Source organism: Dermacentor silvarum, chromosome 10 (assembly GCF_013339745.2).
Source record: "Dermacentor silvarum isolate Dsil-2018 chromosome 10, BIME_Dsil_1.4, whole genome shotgun sequence".
NCBI lineage: Eukaryota > Metazoa > Arthropoda > Arachnida > Ixodida > Ixodidae > Dermacentor > Dermacentor silvarum.
In genome coordinates, this window is record NC_051163.1 from 157763380 (window position 1) to 157781535 (window position 18156).

An 18156-nucleotide genomic window follows, 5' to 3' on the forward strand; every position below is an offset into this window, starting at 1 on the left:
AAACTGTTGTCAAAACTCACTAGGTTGAGTCTTTCGTTGTACTTCAGAATGCAATGTAATCACTGTTGCTAGGTGAACTACCTATTACCTGCTCTAGAGCAGGTGCTGCACAAATAGGATGACGTTATGAGAAGTAATAATCCCAGGAATCCCAAGCCTATCTCATTTCTGTGCTGTTTCTGGTTAACCAAAGCTCCACTCCCTGTAAGATTTTCCATTCCAGGTAAATTTAGAAAGTGTTATCTATCAATCCAACTTAACACTTCCATAGTGTTTTTTAAGCAACTCAGCAAACTCCATCTTGGCAACTTGACAGACTCTGGTCAAAGTATATAAAGTAGGTGTTGAACCTATATGAATTTAACTTCTATGGCGAAAGGTCTGATGCAATCAACTGGTAAGCTGGAGGGTGGTTATGCAATACACCAGAAAGGTGGCAAAAGATCTTTAAAAGAATACAGACGTGATATTTTCTACTTGTAATTCTATAATGTTTAATGAAAGTTTCAACGCTCTAAATCTTGCATAAAATGCCAACAATATCCAGTGCCCTATATTATTTACTGTATTGCTTGTTTGTACGTACCAGTTCCCGTACCAAGGAAGATACATTTCATGTTGCTGTTCATTTTGTTCCTGTGATCACTGCAGCTGTCGCAAGCAACAACAACCAGAAGAAGTCTGCGCAGCACTCTGGTTTATATTTTTGTGAGAACAACATCATGCCTGATGCCAGTAAGGGGATCACTGGCCTTACTTCTACATTTGATGTTAGCAAATTTTGTTTTGTCGTTATACCACAATAGTGTTGATGTTGACAGGTCCAGCATATCGAGACCAACTTTAGTATGAAATTAAAATATCTTATATTTCCCAAACTTCATATTTGTGAAGTACCATCTCTTTGCATGCAATAAGCAGGTGGTGTCTTGATGTCAAAAAAATGGGTCGGTACTTGTTTAAAAGAATAAAGTACATCTCTCGAGGAACTATGCTCCGTTTAATATGTAGAAGGCAATGCTAGGAAGGCTAGGGGGAGTCTTTTCTCAACAAAAAATACCGCGCACCACATATGAAAGACAGGTATGTAGGTACGCGGCATGTAATTCAATGTAAAATAGGTCTCATGCATGTATGTTGTAAAACCTTACATATTTATTACAAGAAAGGCATGAGAGATCTGAACCTATTTACCATCAAACGAGCGATGCGACATGTTTTGGTGACCAGAGGCCGCAGCACATCACTTGCGCTCACGACCAGAACATAGTACGTCGCTGACTGGAACCACGAATGTGCTCAAGTAATATTTCGATTTGACGTAAGCTTACGTCTACAAGTTTCAATTGTAGTATATGAAGTAGTTATTCTGCAGAAAAACGTCGCAGATCAAGAACAACTGCGCTGCAAAACTTGTCGACTGAGGTTTCTATGACCGCACTACTTGCGTAGCTTCTGCAGTGTTGCCTGCCAAGTTACCTGAAAGTACGAGTATAAGGCCACCTTTTGGTCCTTGAGTGTCTTGTTGGTTGACTTGGCCTCCAATGCATAGTAGTCCATTTGCCCAAAATCCGGGCTTGCACTACCACAGGAATCCCAGCATTCCGTTCAGGCCTGTAGCTAGGAATACTTTTTCAGGGGGGGGGGCACTTGCTGACGGCAACGACTATTATAACAGAGTAGTACTTCATTTTGAGTAATTATTTTCGGTTAGAAATGCTGTAATTCAATTCTGTGGGGTTCTCTCCCTATTTATGCGGTCGACTGGTCTCATTATATTTGATAAAAATATAAAACTGCGTTATTCAAAGCTAAAACCAAAAAACTGAGAATAAAAAAACAGTTTTATTGTGGTTTCTATGCACAAAGCACCATTTCGCAAGCCACAGACATGCTGCGGCTTGTTTTATTCGAGGTTTCGTATCTGAGTGAAAAGTAATATTTACACAAGTACTTCCAAGTGTGTCTCCTGGTTTGCTTTAGCAAAAGCGATCTCTCACACACCAACATACATATTATAAGGAAGGTCATGGGGAGGGAGGGACATGGGAAGATCACTTCCATGTCTACACAGTGTTGCATGTGGTGAGCCTGTTGACATGTTTCTTGGCGTACTGGGGCGGCGAGATCCGTGCTGGAAACACCCCCCCCCCCATCGCACCTGGCTACGGGCCTGATTCCACTGCAGCTCTGGGATCAGGACCCGAACATCATTACAACTGTGCACAAATAGAAGAATCAATGACATTTTACAAACACTTTAAATGACTATACATACAAATGCAGGCTGGCTTCTGCAATATAATACACCAGTACTCCTTGGTGGCAGAGTCCACGAAGCCAGGAATCATAAAAGCACTATTAAAATCTTAATTTTTATTCTGATGTATCGCCATCAGAATTTTTCATATAGAAAACAAATCACGTTTGAGTTAGTGGCCCTGAAGTCACAATTTTGTGCTGAAAGAAGCGCAGTTACAAGTTATCAGGGCCTCTATAACATTTCATTTAATTTTCAGTCTTTCATAAGATCATCACATGTAAAAGAGCCCAATGAACTAGCAATGAACTGCCCAAAGAGGGCGAATCGGCAAGTTGGAACTTATCTATGAAAGCAGCGTACATCAAAACGAAGACGCAGGAAGAGAAAACGACATGTTAAGAAGCTGCAGTGCCAATGTTTACTTCTAAGCTTGCCCTCAGTTCATTTCTTTTCTTTTGTGTTGTGTATGTTTTTGATGCTCATTTACTACGTCCTTCTTTTCTTATCATGCAGCACGCTGAGAGGCCGATCCCTGTGATTACAGCAGCAAGTGTATGGTGCACTGTACCTGCCTTTTGAACGTCGCTATTGGAAATTACAAATAAAAGTTCAGCGTACAAGAAGTTACAGCTTGAGTGATACTGTGAATAAACATTAGGACGAACTCGGAAGTAATATTTTTTTTGTAACTTGTTTGGGCAGTAACTAGCGTATGTAATGCGGTCCTGTACAAGGGGATGGAGGCCAGAGATTTTCTTAAGTTTTGACTGGTTGCCCGGATGATCTCATTTTGCTCTCGCAACAATGCCCGGATGTACTTGTTTGGTTCCCATCTTGAGTGCCCGAATAACGGCTCTGGATTTTCGCTCAAGCTCTCTTGAAGGTCGCCGACAACGGGAGATAAAAGAATTTCATGCTTAAAATTAAATAGAATGTTTGAAAACACAGACCAACGCCACATCACTGCTCCTGCCGTGCGTCTAGAGCACACACAGGTGTTCATTACCTGTGCCAAATGTGTAGTTCACAGGCTTTTCCTCTTCCTCACACCAATGATGATGTCTTCAGCAGTCAGCAAAGCAAAGCTCACAATCATCTTCAATGGAACCTGCGACTAAAGGAAAAGCATGCAGGTGTAAAATTACAGCCACTTTACTGAAAGAAAGTTCCACCCAGCTGCTTTGATATAAGTTCGAATTTCCAGGCAGTATTTTGTCGCCATTGTCATGGTAATGTTTTGCATAAAGTGCAAATGAGATAAGATCCTATCAGCATGTGCTGTGTGTGCAAGGAAAAAGTGTGTGAGGGTGAGCCACGAAGGATGGTGGCTTCCCGTATGCCCAATGTTTGAGGTCCACGTGATCAAGCACACTCTATCAGGTTCATATTTCCTACGGGTCTTGCTGGGTGAGTATCTTGGCATTCCTTTACGATGGGCTGAGTCGCTTCCCGAGTTTTGTTGCAGTCAACACATGCCTCATCCTACTTCTTCTTTGCCATAGTTGTGAATATTCACATTCTTTGTATCCATCCTTTACATCCAATTTACCTGTTTCGCTTACTTTCTTTCCGATGACTCTAGGCTGTCTATTGACTCTTTCAATTGCCTCTTTTCCAAGAAGTGCCCTCTAATAACAGAGCAATGCACCATTCTCTGTTGAGGCAGGGCAGCATTATTCCGGGCACTTAGTACACAGTCTAACTGCTTATAACAACAACATGACTAGTTATAACAATCTTTCAATTATGAGGGCCAGGTATGAGTTGCAGTATGAATTTGGGACAGTAGGCTAAGCGCAGATATAAGAACAAACTGCGGATATAATAACCACTTTTTCTGGAATTATTGAATTTGTTATAAGTTGATCTGGGCTGTATACAATATTCAAGCTTAATTTAAAAGGGCTGTGCGCTTGCTGGGCTAAGTGCAAGCAGTCACACCAGCTTTATGGTAAACTTGGCTGACTACACCGGTGCAGTAGTGCACTGACCTTGGTTTTCTCTGTCCGCAATAGTTCCACACTGCTAATAATGTGGAGCAGGGACATCTTCAGGGCTTGCAGGGCGAATCACATCCCAGTACAGTTCCTGGGACCAGCACCGAATGGCAGGTACGAGTAGGATTGTATGGAGCCAATGTTCTCGTCATTGAATCTGCATTTGGCAGAGGTCAGACTCACTTTGGTGGTTCTGAGAAACGCAACCTAGGAGGAAAGAAATGACTAAAGATTTACTTGTTTATTTATACATTCCTGATAAACCCAAAGACGCCGAAGTAGTTGGGATAATGCAACACGTAAATGCACTATTTTGCATATACAGTCAAAGCTTGATATTTAAAAATGGTTATAACGAAACGTTGGGTACAACAAAGTAAATCTAAAGGCTTGTCATCAATATCAGTACATTCCAAATCAAATATTAGATATAATGACAGTATTTTTGTATTTGATGCGACTTTGTTCCCCGTGCTGCAAAAGACTGGAACGACTTTCCCCACGACATCGTGGCCATCACATGCCCAACCACATTTTCTGAAACCATCACCAATATTTTGTGATCACCTGCATGCATATGTTAGTAATCGCCTTATTTACTTCTATAATAAACACCCCTTATGTAATACTTTGTAATGGGGTCTGTGAGGTAATAAAGTGAAGTTATAACAAGGTTAAACCACATTTCACACAATGTCATTAATAATATAGAAATTGGGATGAGCTCTTAACAAAAAACTTAACGCAAACAGTGGACGCATTAGAGCAGGCTTACGATGTGTTCCACTTTATGCCACCAAGCAAAGCTGCCTGACTTGATGCTGGAACTGACAGCTTCTTTTCTGTGCAATGAAACAGGCATGCCCTGGCATCTAATTTTTTTTTTACACTAAGATAAAGTCAAAGGTTCTTGCGAGCAATTTTCTTCAAAGATTTGTGTAAATGAAAACCCACTGTTTATTTCTCTCACACAACATTTTAGGCCAAGGCACTGCTTAATTTGAGTTATAACAGATGACTACTTAGACAATCTTAGACAAGCGCAGTCGAGGACGGCAGGAAACTAGGTGGAGTGACAAAGTTAAGAAATTTGCAGGTGCAAGTTGGACTCATCTAGCGCAAGTTGGAATCATCTAGCGCAAGACAGGGGTAATTGGAGATCACAGGGAGAGGCCTTCGTCCTACAGTGGACATAAATATAGGCTGATGATGATGATGATGACTTAGACAATTATAGTTTGATGACTTGTGCAGATCTATAGTTAAGACTTGCGCTCTTCCGTGACTTCTGCCCTATCAATGCTTCAGCCAACGGGCATTTAACACGCTCTTAAGTCTGTTTCAGGTCTACCTTTGGCTTAACTTCATCCCACAGCTCTGCGTTGAGTCACTTGTCCATGTCATGTAAGTGCTAGACAGCAAAGCAGCCTGCATATTGTTGCAGGCATTGTCTCCTGGAAGCCATCATCTTTGGGTCTATTTATTTATTTATTAACGCGATAACGTTTAGAGCCCCGTGTCGCAGAAAATCCGGCGTCGGCAACCGGCGTGTGATCGAGGGTGGCGGAGAAAATCATCCAACCACATCGACCGTGCAGGCCCTCCACGTGGTGCAAGGTTTAGTGAACAAAAATTCAATTTCTCACAGTGAAATCCGTCAGAAAAATGGTAAAGTACGACTTTACCACTCTGCGTCGGATTCACCATCGGATTGTAGTTTTAATGTACGAGAAAACCTAATTCTGCTACGAGAAAACTCAAACACAAACCCCTTTTCCAGCGTTTCTACCAGACCTGCGCGCGTCGGGGCAATAGCAAACAATTAATAAAATAATAAAAAAGGTGCTAGGGCCTTCACATTTTAATATAAGACCACTTATATTGATCCTGGGAAAACATCTTTCCAGCAATGTATTTCAGTTTAAAAGTGAAGCCGACTTTAAAGGGATCGGTGTAAGCTTGGTCTTTGTAAGCTGGCTTTGCCACGTTCAGTGTTGCAGTGAATGAAGCCTACTTGCCATATGCGAACGATGCGATGCGAACGATGCGATGCGAACGGGTCCCGATAACTCTATCGCATTCTACTCTTAAAGGCGAAGCTTAAGCGTCCTCTAATATTTATTTATTTGCATTCTCTCAAGACCCGAGGACATTACAGAGAGGAGTGGTTAGTACATCCCTGTCAAAAAGAGCAATTGACTCCAATTGGGAAATTTCCAATTGGTTCCAATTGGAAAATTTCCAATCGTAAATTAGTACATAACTGGACCATTTGAACGAACTGGAACGTGACCAATTGTACCCAATGGGTGCCAATTGGTTTGAAACCAATTGGTTGGAATGACCAATTGCACCAATTGGCAATACCAATACACATATATACCCCACAAAGCAAACCTAAATAGTATTCCAGCTGTTAGAAACGGGTTTGCTGTAGCCTTAGTACCGCATGCCTACAGGGTGTTTCATTTTAGCTGCACCAAGTTTTAAAAAATTGCCTGTGGCAGATAGCACAATTATAATCCTTGATCTAAACTACTCGATGCGGTGACCATTATTTCCACGAGAAATCAAAACACCTAATTGAATAATTAGCATAATTGCACTAATTAACTTTTAAATTAATTATTCTACGGCACATCTTTCAATCTACGAATTATAGCTGCTGGGTTCGCAAGGCGTATCCACTTGGAACGAATTATCAGGGCTGAACCAGTTTCGAGATATTAATCTTCAGTGTCCGACGAAATGTATGGGCGTTCCAGTTAACTTCGTGCGTCAATGCAGAAAACAGCGTTTTCCTCAAAAAGTTAACTGGAACGCCCATGCATTTCGTGGGACATCTCGAAAAATAATATCTCGAAACTGGTTCAGCCCTGAGAATTCGTTCCAAGTGGATACGCCTTGCGAACTCAGTAGCTATAATTCGTAGATAGAAAGATGTGCCGTAAAATAATTAATTAAAAAGTTCATCAACGTAATTACGTTAATTATTCAATTAGACATTTTGATTTCTCATGGAAATAATGGTCGCCGCATCGAGTAGGATCAAGGATTATAATTGTGCTATCTGCCTCAGGCAATTAAAAAAAAATTGGTGCAGCTAATATGAAACACCCTGTATAGCTATAACTCATTCCAGTTTCCTTGAATGGGTTCACAAACTGAAAGTATGACTTCCCAAATGGTTACGTTCTAGCTAGTTTATTCCTATTGGTAGTCTAATTAGACTCAGTTGGGAATGTAAGGTGGGCCTAGCTGGTTGAAACTGCAAGTCCAATTGGACTCAATTGGTTCCATCCCTGACTCAATCGTAACCAATTGGAGGTAAGGATTTCCCAATGGGCCCAGTTGATTCCAATTGGCAAGTCCAATCATACTAAATTGGTCTTACTTTGACTGAATTGTAACCAGTTGGAACTAGGGATTTTCTAATCGGTTCCAATTGGGTCCAGTTCATTTTAATTGGCAACTCCAATCGGTTTCTCCTCTGACCCATTCGTAACCGGTTGGAAGTAAGGATTTTCCAATTGGTTCCTATTGGTCCCAGTTGATTCCTATTGGAAAAGCTAATTGGAGTCAATTGTTTTTTGTTTTTTTTTGACTGGGATATGAAATTGTTGGTGACATCCTTGAAATTTTTGGCGTCCCAAATGGCATCAGTGTAAGTGGGAAGGTGGTTTCAGTCGTCGACAGTCCGTGGTATGAATGAGTAAAAGTAAGAGTTGGAGTGGCATGGTGGTATCGCCACCCTCATTTGGTGATTGATGCGAGGTGAAATGTAGGATGGGCGAAGGGGAGCCCCCTAGCTCATGCTTGATCACGTTACGGCGCATTCACTCCCTCCCTTGCGCAGAAGCAATCGTCAGCTCTCGTGTTTCTCCGAGCGCTGTGAGCTGCTGTGCGCAGCGCGGCCTCCGCAAGTTGTTAACCAACGCGACAAATGGCGCAGTGGTGTTTCCTGCCTGGCACGTGCGCTTTGATGGTGTTTTTACTGCTCGAACTTTCCATGCAGGACAGATGAATTAACGTTTGCCTCAGCCAACAAGTTTATAGTTTTTTGCTAGATTTACTAGACATACAGGCTCCAAATATATGCTTGAAATGACCAAAACCTTTGTTAAATCAAAACCGTTTCACAAAATTACTTCGCTAAATTGTGAAAAAAAAATTCACAATTTTCAATGGAATTACGACGGGGAAATTAAAATAGTTTGTTAGATCGCAAATTTCATTAAATTGAGGTTCGTTATATCGAGGTTTGACAGCATAAGAATGAAGGCTCTTATCACGTAGATACATCTATCTGGATATATATCATATCTAGCTCTGCGGTCTCTAAGAAATTATGGGGTTTTACGTGCCAAACCATGATGTGATTATAAGGCATGCCGTAGTGGAGGACTCCATAATAATTTAGACCACCTGGGGTTCTTTAACGTGCACCTAAATCTAAGTACATGGGTATTTTCGCATTTTTCCCCCATCGAAATGTGGCCAGCGAGGCCGGGACTTGATCTCGCGACCTCATGCTTAGCAGCCCAACACCACAGCCACTAAGCAACCACAGTCGGTCTGCAGTCTCTGCAACTGTATCACCATTGCCGACTATCAATCTTACTCTAGTTGCGATAGCGACAGGCTGCAGTTTTTTGCTACAAATAATACGTACTGCTTGCACTTTCAGAGGTGCTTTACACTGCCATATGCGGCAGCAAAAATTGACCGAAAGAAAACAGTAGGCTCTTCCTGTAGACAAATCGACTGACTGTTTGATGGCATTTAAGATCCCACACACTGGGGCTATAATGGAGGACGTAGTGGATGGCTACAGATTAATTTTGAACACCTAGAGCTGTTTAACTCAAACCAATATTCAAGTACACAAGCGTCATTACATATCGCCCCCACTGAAATGTGACCACCATGGCTGGGAAACGGGATTTAAACTCATGACCTTGTGCCCAGCAGCAAAATGCCACAGCCACTGAGTCATCACGGCGGGCAGCCTCATATTCACCTGCTTCATGCTGAGAAGAAAACATCTGCACTAAGCGTACCTGTCGGGGCCAAACTTATACTCGTGGTTGTGATGCATTGCATAACCTGGGATTCCCACAAAGCAGCCATTTGAAAGCTTGATGCCAGTGTCACCGAGAACAAAGTCTTCGCATGCTGTCCTTTCGACCCTTTGAAGAAGAGAAACAAACAACATCAACAATCGATCAGCAGGAATTGATAAACTTCGAGCCGACTGGGGGTCTTCCCAGTTATTGCTCACTGGGGGCTAAAACGCGTGCAATTTGTGTACTACTAAGCCTACCAATATGACGCTTTGTAGGAATAGAATGTGTGGTTGGAGGAACATGTAAGAGAAATTTCAAAGCTTTATGCAGGTTAGAGTCAGCCGATATAATTTCCGAAGTGCTGTCTAAGCTTTTCAAGTGCTCCTTTGAGCAGCCACCTAAATTTTAGAGTTGCTGCTATAAGAAAACTGTTGTACGTTTGTGCTTGAAGCTTTGCACGCCTATGCAGGGACACTTTTCATTTACCATGAACTATATAAAGTGTCCTTCTCTGTTCTTAATTTGAGAACGACAATTGCAAGCGGTTCAATTCTGCTGATGCTGTCACAACAGCCTTGGTGCAGCCGGCAATGACGTGAGTGAGCGAGCACCACAAAGAAATTCCACAAGAATGTGCAATGCCCCTTTGCCATGAAAATGCTTCAAGGTTATAACAAGCAGTACACAGTGTGCCGTAGCCTTTGTTTCGGAGAACTCTGCTTTGCCAGAATTACGGGCACTTCTGTCAAAATAAGACTATATGCTGATGACTGCATCCTTTATTCTACTATAACCAGTAATCATGATCAGTTAAAGTTGAATGAAGTCTTCGCCCATTTTTGCGAATGGAGCAGAACATGGCCAATGCCACTTAATTTTAATAAAACCATTTCAATGACTTTTTCAAATAAAAAGCAACCATTATGATTTACATATTTTAATGAAGTACACAAGCTTGCAAGCATCCACACGCTCAAATACCTTGGTGTTACTTTCTCCCCTGATCTGAAATGGCATGCTCACATTAAATGTACCACCAACAAGGCGTGGAGAAAATTGGGTTTTCTTAAAAGAAACTTACGAGATGCAACTAAAGAATGAAAATTAACGGCATACAGATCACTAATAAGGCCTCTACTTGAGTATGCGTCGGTAGTGTGGTCACCACATCATTTCAAATACATAGACGTGCTTGAGTCTATTCAGAAGAAAGCCATAAGATTTATATATAATCGTTATGACCACCATTTCTCACCGACATCACATGCTAGTAAGCTGCTACTAAAACCTCTGGCCCATAGACGAACTTGTGACCGTGTTGTTCTGCTACATAAAATTGCTCATGGGAAAACTTACGTCAATGCACCTATTGTTTTCACAAACCCTTCTTCTCGGCCCACCAGAAGAAGTCATCGTCTTAACATTGTTCCTTTGAATTCATCGATTGATTGTTTTAGGTTTTCCTTTTTTCCACATACAATTGCGATTTAGAATGGCCTTGAGGGGTCCTTGCGCGAGTTATCGAGTGATGAATTTGCCGACCTATTTCCTAATTATGTTCATTAATCAACTAGCTCTTCCTGATTTGATTTTTCTATATTGTTTGTTTTATCTGTATTCTTCAATTGATTGACATATATATATATATATGCACTCACTCCTGCAATATCTTGCTATGCAAGATGGCAGTATATGCAAATAAATAAAATAAAATTAGGGCTGGGACTCTGCAAAGTTGCACAAGTCAGTCAGGCTTTTTCATGAGGACCTCATTCCCGCAATTTTTGCAGATTTGCTGTAGCACACAAATAACCGACACGATTGAGTTGCACTTGCATCACAACAAACATCTTGCTCCCTTCATTAGCAGAGTTTGGCTCCCTTAAAATAATTCTGTATCTCTCAAGACAGGACAAAAAAATTTGACATATGCGAATAACAAATACACAATTATTCGCAGTACACAGCTCTGGCAGTGTAATCCACGAGGAATGTTTATTTAGTTATTTCAGATACTCTGAAGGCTCGAGGGTATTATAGCGAGGAGAGGTAAAGTGAAACACGTATGCACTTTTTTAGCAATAGGGCATGCTAAACAACATACTTGAAGTTATTACAGTTTGGGATGACAGTGTGAAGTGTAATAAATAGTACCAATTTCTGTGACAATACTAGTACATACCCTGCAGCCGCTGTATGCACGGTGTTATGCATAACAAAATGACACTCTCTGTGCATGCTGTCATCACAAAATATATTCAAGTAGAATTTGCACATAGTGTCCGTTTCGTTGTTCGGCTTTTTGCTTATTTTATTTTCTCTGCTGCTTTTCTTTCATAGTGTGATGTCACCAAGTAAAAATTTTCACTGCACAGCTTGAACTGTTTTAATCGATTCGCCAACACGCTCCATATATGTCGACGTGGCAGCAAATATACAAGAAAACTAGTTTGAGAGCACCAGAAAAAAAAGGTAAGAACACACCTATGTGAAACATGCTCTACATACTGAACAGCTGGTGGGCACAGCCTCAAGCTCTCCGAGATGACGCAATTCAAGTACTTCAATTTAGAGATGTCGTCAAGACTTGGCTCTTCACCCCGGAAGCCAATGGCAACAAAAAAGATTACTTTCCTTTAAACAAGACAGTGGTTCATAAGAGTGTGGTGACCAGAAGTGAATAATAGTGATCGAACTAGGGAATTCTCTGAGGATGGTGTCAATGCTTGGACAAGGATACTTTTCTTTGTCAGAGCACTGATGAAGACAAGTGTGTCCTTGCGGAAACAGTCGTTCCATCCCCAGTGCGTTCTCTAGTTCAATCACTCTCATTCCCTTTTATGGCACTCATAAGCATTGTTGTGGTGTTTTTATGAGAGCGTAAGGAAGCAGGACAGAAAAGAAACTTGCAGTTGTATGTTGTACAAACACTTTGAACTGCACATAAAATTTCACAAATGTGTTGTTTTCTTGTAATCCTGCTCTTCCTAAATCTAAAAGAAAAATCACACAGTGCTTCAAGCCTGTTGGGCAGAGGTTTTCAATATGTAACATTTTGGGGGAAACTGAGAGTCAATCAGACCAGCATGCCGTGAGAGTCAATCAGACCGGCTGTGCTAGGTTCGGCTGCCCCTTCTAGCTTGTAGAATGCTCGCACTTCTTTACGCTTGTGCGGCCTGAACTATACCTGTGAGTACAATCAGAATGTGTCCATTGTGAGCACCGACACAGCACCACAAGTCATGCGGTGATGCGTCTTCCAGGTAGCTCCTGTGCGGGTCTTTCCAGCATAGTGCCAAGTGGATACGTGATGTGCAAAGGCTTCATAAAATCTGGAGTGCGCATAAAAGCTACTCTGAATTAATAAACTTGAGAAAATGACGACAGAAGCGAGGAGGAAGCAATGCATAATGGTTGCCTATAAAAGCCAGAAATACTGTTAGGAGAAACGAGTTTGGGAATCCCTCAGTGTGAATTCAGGGATGTTTTATCAATTATCCTGGTAAACGAGCAAACAAAAATAGGGGAAACTGAGATGCTCAATTTTTGCAACAACCACATGAAGCCAACAGGAAGTTAAGCCAAAAATAGCAGCCAGTGAAGGCCACAGGGGCCACACGTGCATGTTGACTCGTGAAGTTTGAATTATTCGGCGAAGGCCAATTTTAGGATCAAAATAACAAATCTTTGGGCCCATAGAAATGCATGGCCGCCGGCTGGAACCTTCGGCCGAGATCGAATTAGCCAAAAATTCTAATTAACTGGAGTCAAATTAACGGAAGTCTACTACTAAATCTGTTCAGTCAGCTGGAGGATTCTTTTAAGACCACTCCTACATTTCATTGGTGCAACACTATTTATTAGTGGCAAACAAAACGAAATGCAAACTATCCTTTTTTTGAATTTTATTCAAAAACTGCAGAACCAGTGATATTATTCAGACAACATGAGTTTCAAAATTTTTTTTGTATATTTGAACCCTTCTACCGCAGAAAAACTTCCTAAGTATTCCAAGTTTCTTCTGTTTTGTGTCACACATTATGTAGTGTTTTTCAGTTTATATAAACAATCTGCTAATGTCGTGCAGATGCTGCAAAGGGCTACAAAGCAGAAATTTTCAACAAGGCGTCTTGCCTGTCTTATTCTGGCTTACCAAGCCTGCGCTCACAGCATGACTAGCATGTTCACAATTCTACAACTTCAGTCGAGACAACTAGCTGAATTCATCGTTTGGCTTTGAAATTGCTTTTAAAAAATGAAGCCAAGGACCCCATATGAATCAAATAGAAACAGCGCACAATTATATAACAAAAACAAACACTGAAAAAGAAAATATGCACACTATAAGAAGGTATTGGCAAAAAAAAAAAAACTGTAGGGGGCACAGAACACATCGCTACTGTAGGCCCATCATTGGATCACGTTTGCATTACACTGGAAATGGTCAATTACAAAGAGGCAACATGGTTTTGCTTATGATGCTTCTCGAAATGAGGGTCACATTTTCCTCGAAGCAGCGATCCACTTCCTCTTGGAGCCTCTGCTCAACTTCTGGGTCAGCAGGTAGAAGGTGTAAGGTAGCACTGACGAAGTTGCATCTTGGTCAGCAATTAATAATGAGACTTACTGCGAGAGCGCCTCGTCTTCAGCCACTGCTGCAATATCACAGTGTCCAAAGGTGCGCTTATCTGGCTCACTAGCGATACTTTCGGCTGATGGCACTCATGGCATTTTTAGTGCACTTTTCTGAGGTTGCAACTCAGGTGGTGGACCTTTTTTTAATTTGGCTGGCACAAGCACAACACGAGCACGTGCGTGCAAACAGACCAACTGTCAAGTAAAGCATTGAGCCGGCCTAGGTGGTACATATCAGAGTTGAAACAGCGGGACAAAAGGACGGGACAAACAAGAATACAGATGACAAAGCGCTGACCTGCAACTAACGTTCATTACGTGCTGTACGTGCAATGTAAATATACATTGCAATGAGAGAACGCAAGGGGAATGGGGGCTGTAGGAACATGAAAATTCTTTAAAGGTAGGAACAGGCTGCAACCTGGTAGTACTGCACTGCAAAGAATGCGGATGGGCTTCAGATCTAATTGATGCAACCACTCTAACAAAGTATACATATGCAAATCAGAGGACATGCATACAAGATGGCAAAAAAAGGCGCAGGATGCGTAAGCAAGCTATCAATGAATCTTTTTGAAGAAGAGGTAGAATATTTAGATGGCTGTCCATGTGCGCATCTGGGCTAGTGGTGCTTGACAAGAAATCATATGCAATGGCATTGTCAAACAGCGTGCAATAAATGTTAGTTGCAGGACTGCAGAATTTGGCTGAGATGTTCACAGCAGCCTATGCTATCCACGGACTGTGTTTTTTCACCAAGCCCGGGGAGTGGTTCAGGACCTTTTTAACATCACAAGGCAACACAGAGGCTTCGACAGAGTACGGTTCAGTGAAGTGCTCTGGATTAGCTTTGACAACCTTGGTTTCTTTCATCATCAGCCTATATTTATGTCCACTGCAGGACGAAGGCCTCTCCCTGCTATCTCCAATTGGTTTCGACGGGAATTCAGGGCGCAGGCTCCTTTCCCAAGCGTATCACCCCTGAAGGAAGCCGAACGCCAGGCCGGGGTACGCTTGTACCCTTTTGAACCAGTGGGTGCCCGGCGGCAGTGGGAATCGAACCCACAGCCTCCCGCAGCCGAGGCGGGCGTTCTACCACTAGGCCACGACTGCGGTGTCCTGTCCTACGCTAGCTGATTCCAACTTGTGCCTACAAATTTCCTAACTTCATCACCCCACCTAGTTTTCTGCAGTCCTCGACTGCGCTTCCCTTCTCTTGGCATCCATTCTGTAACTCTAATGCATGGTCTACCGGTTATCCATCCTACATAATACATGGCCTGCCCAGCTCCAATTTTTTCTCTTAATGTCAATTAGAATACCGGCTATCCCCGTTTGCTCTCTGATCTACAGCGCTCTCTTCCTGCCTCTTAACGTTAGGCCTAACATTTTTAGTTCCATCGCTCTTTGTGCGGTCCTTAGTTTGCTCTCGAGCTTCTCTGTTAACCTCCAAGTTTCTGCGCCTTATGTTAGCACCAGTAGAAAGCAATTATTGTACACTTTTCTTTTCAACGCCAGTAGTAAGCTCCCAGTCAGGATTTGGTAATATGTCTGCCGTATGCACTCCAACCCAATTTTATTCTTCTCTAAATTTCCTTCTCATGATCAGGGTTCCCTGTGTGTAATTGACCTAGATAAACGTACAGACTCTAGAGGCTGACTGGCAATGCTGAATTCTTGTTCGCTTGCCAGGCTACTGAACATTATCTTTGTCTTCTGCATATTAATCTTCAGCCCCACTCTTAGGCTCTCTCAGTTAAGGTCCTCAAGCATTTGTTGTAATTCGTCCCCATTGTTACTGAATAGGACAATGTCATCTGCAAACTGAAGGTTGCTGAGATATTTGCCGTTGATCCTCACTCCTAAGCCTACCCAGGGTAAGAGCTTGAATACTTCTCAGCATGCAGTGATGCAGGAGTCATGAGTCACGCCACCAATTGCTCGGTTTCCTTAATGTGAACTAAACGCCCGACACAAGAGTGTTTTCATACTGCAACCCCAGTCCCGCAGCAGACGACACGCCGGGATGACGTCACGGCGCATGCGCATTAGAGTGCAGCTGGTGGCGGAGCTCGGCCGAGCCGCCGCCAGAGGCACCTGCTGCAGTCACGGACACCGCGAGCGTTCGGCGCTAATGCGGGGAAGCGGAGAAGCACGGATGGCGTCGCACGGCCGGGCTCGACTGGCGCGCGCGCTCGCTTCTTACGGCCTTCTCACCCGTCGGGGAAACAATGGGAGAGGTTCTCAGCACGTTTCGCCACCCGTCGGCGGTAGGGGCGCTGCGACCCTGACCCTGCTGGAGATTTACAAGAATGAGAAGAAATAAATTAGAAGGGAAAATCTGTACGATAACACAAAGGGCAGTGCCTTGCTATTTGAGGCTCGAGCCGGTTGCCTAAGGACGAAAACATATCGGAACAAATATTCGGAACTAGATGAGACATGTGTATGCTGCAGTAAAGATCCAGAGACCACTCAGCACATCCTAATGGAATGCGACGGGATCCACCCAGCGAGAACCGTAGGTAACGTGCAACTCCCAGAAGCGCTTGGGTTTAAAGTGGAAGGAAACATAAACAGACAAGCCGTAGAGATCAGCAAGAGACGATTACAGTACTGGTGGAAAAAAAGCAGGGAAAATATCGATACGACCTGATCTCTTAAAATCATAGGCAGCGGTACAAGCTAAATTTTTGAAAAAGGTATACAAAAATGCGAGATAAAGAACATCTAGCAGGCAGGCTAGGTGACTATTTGTCGCCATCCCGTTTCAAAGGGATGCCAATAAATCATCATCATCATCATCATCTGCTCCGCGTACATGCGCTTGCCTTCGCGCTCGCACGATCGTTTTCCCGCGCATTTTATTCGGCGCTCTGTTAGTGTCGTTCAGTATGAAGTAATTTGAGGGCTCCGCGCCCAAAAGGACACTAATAAAGTTCTTCATCTATCCATTCTGAAGACGGTCGTACAACCTTTAGTACGCGCGGCCACAGCCAAGACATGGCGCCGTTCATTGCACATCGGTATATAACTGCTGTGTGATGGTGTATTGCTGTCTTGCGTATTGCAAGTCCCGTTGTTTCTTTTCACCAGTTCCCAAGCAATGAGTTTCTAGCCCGAGTTTCTAGCGCTTTTGGACAAGATAGCGTCAACTAATGAAGGGGAATTATAAGATGGACATAACAAAGATCGTAGCCTTCTCCTCCGGATGCGCTACTCGGCAAATACATAATTTCACTATAACTCTTTTTTCCTCACGCAGCAACTCTTTTAAGTATTCTTTTTTTCAGCGCACAATAGTGGACTGGAACCAGCTAAAACAATGACGTCGTCTCTGCGCCAACATTAACTTATTTTTTATCATGTTTACAGTGACATTATTTTGTTTGTGCCATGTTTGCAGTGACAGTGTTTTACTTCTTTAGAGTAACGTTGCGTGTGACCAACCTGTACGCTTTGTATTTATTCAAATAACAGTTTTCTTTATTAACGTGTGCATTTTCTGTACATACCAATGTATTCGTTATGCTTGTACCACCCTGCTAAAATCACCGCATGGTGATTGCAGTATTTATAAAATAAATATAAATAAATAATAGCGTTTTTTTTTTCGATAAAGCCTCCGAACACCTGCCACGCAAGAATGTATGTACTAGAAGTGCAGCCCTATTTGCAGCAGTGCAGCCCTATTTACAACGCGCTCCCATCTTGAGCTGCCCTGAAGGTGTTGACGACAGTCATGCGATACGATCCGCAAATCTAATTACCGAGAGGTTTCTGAGAATGCTCCTTGTAAATCAGTCAAACCAACTGACTGAAGAAAACGACAAGCCTTCGGCCTATGTACACAAGTCGCCAAGGAAACACTTTAGATTGTAATTGTGAATAAGACACATTTGTGAGCTACTGTGCCCGCAAGTTTTCGCCTGAAAGTATGGCAACCATTGTAAGTGCATACGAGCAATAAATATTTATTTTCATCCTCAAAATGGATTTGATGGCGGAGAGCTGTTCTCCCGGCGCATGCAGCCCCAGTGAACTTAAAGAAGCTCGATGTATTAATACAGTTACACTGCATTCATTTATAAGAAGCCTAGATGAACCATTTACGAGTCCTCTACAATTAGGCGACTTGTTCTTGAACGCACGGTGAGGTAAGAAGCGCGCCCGACCCAATCTTCCAGCGTTGCGC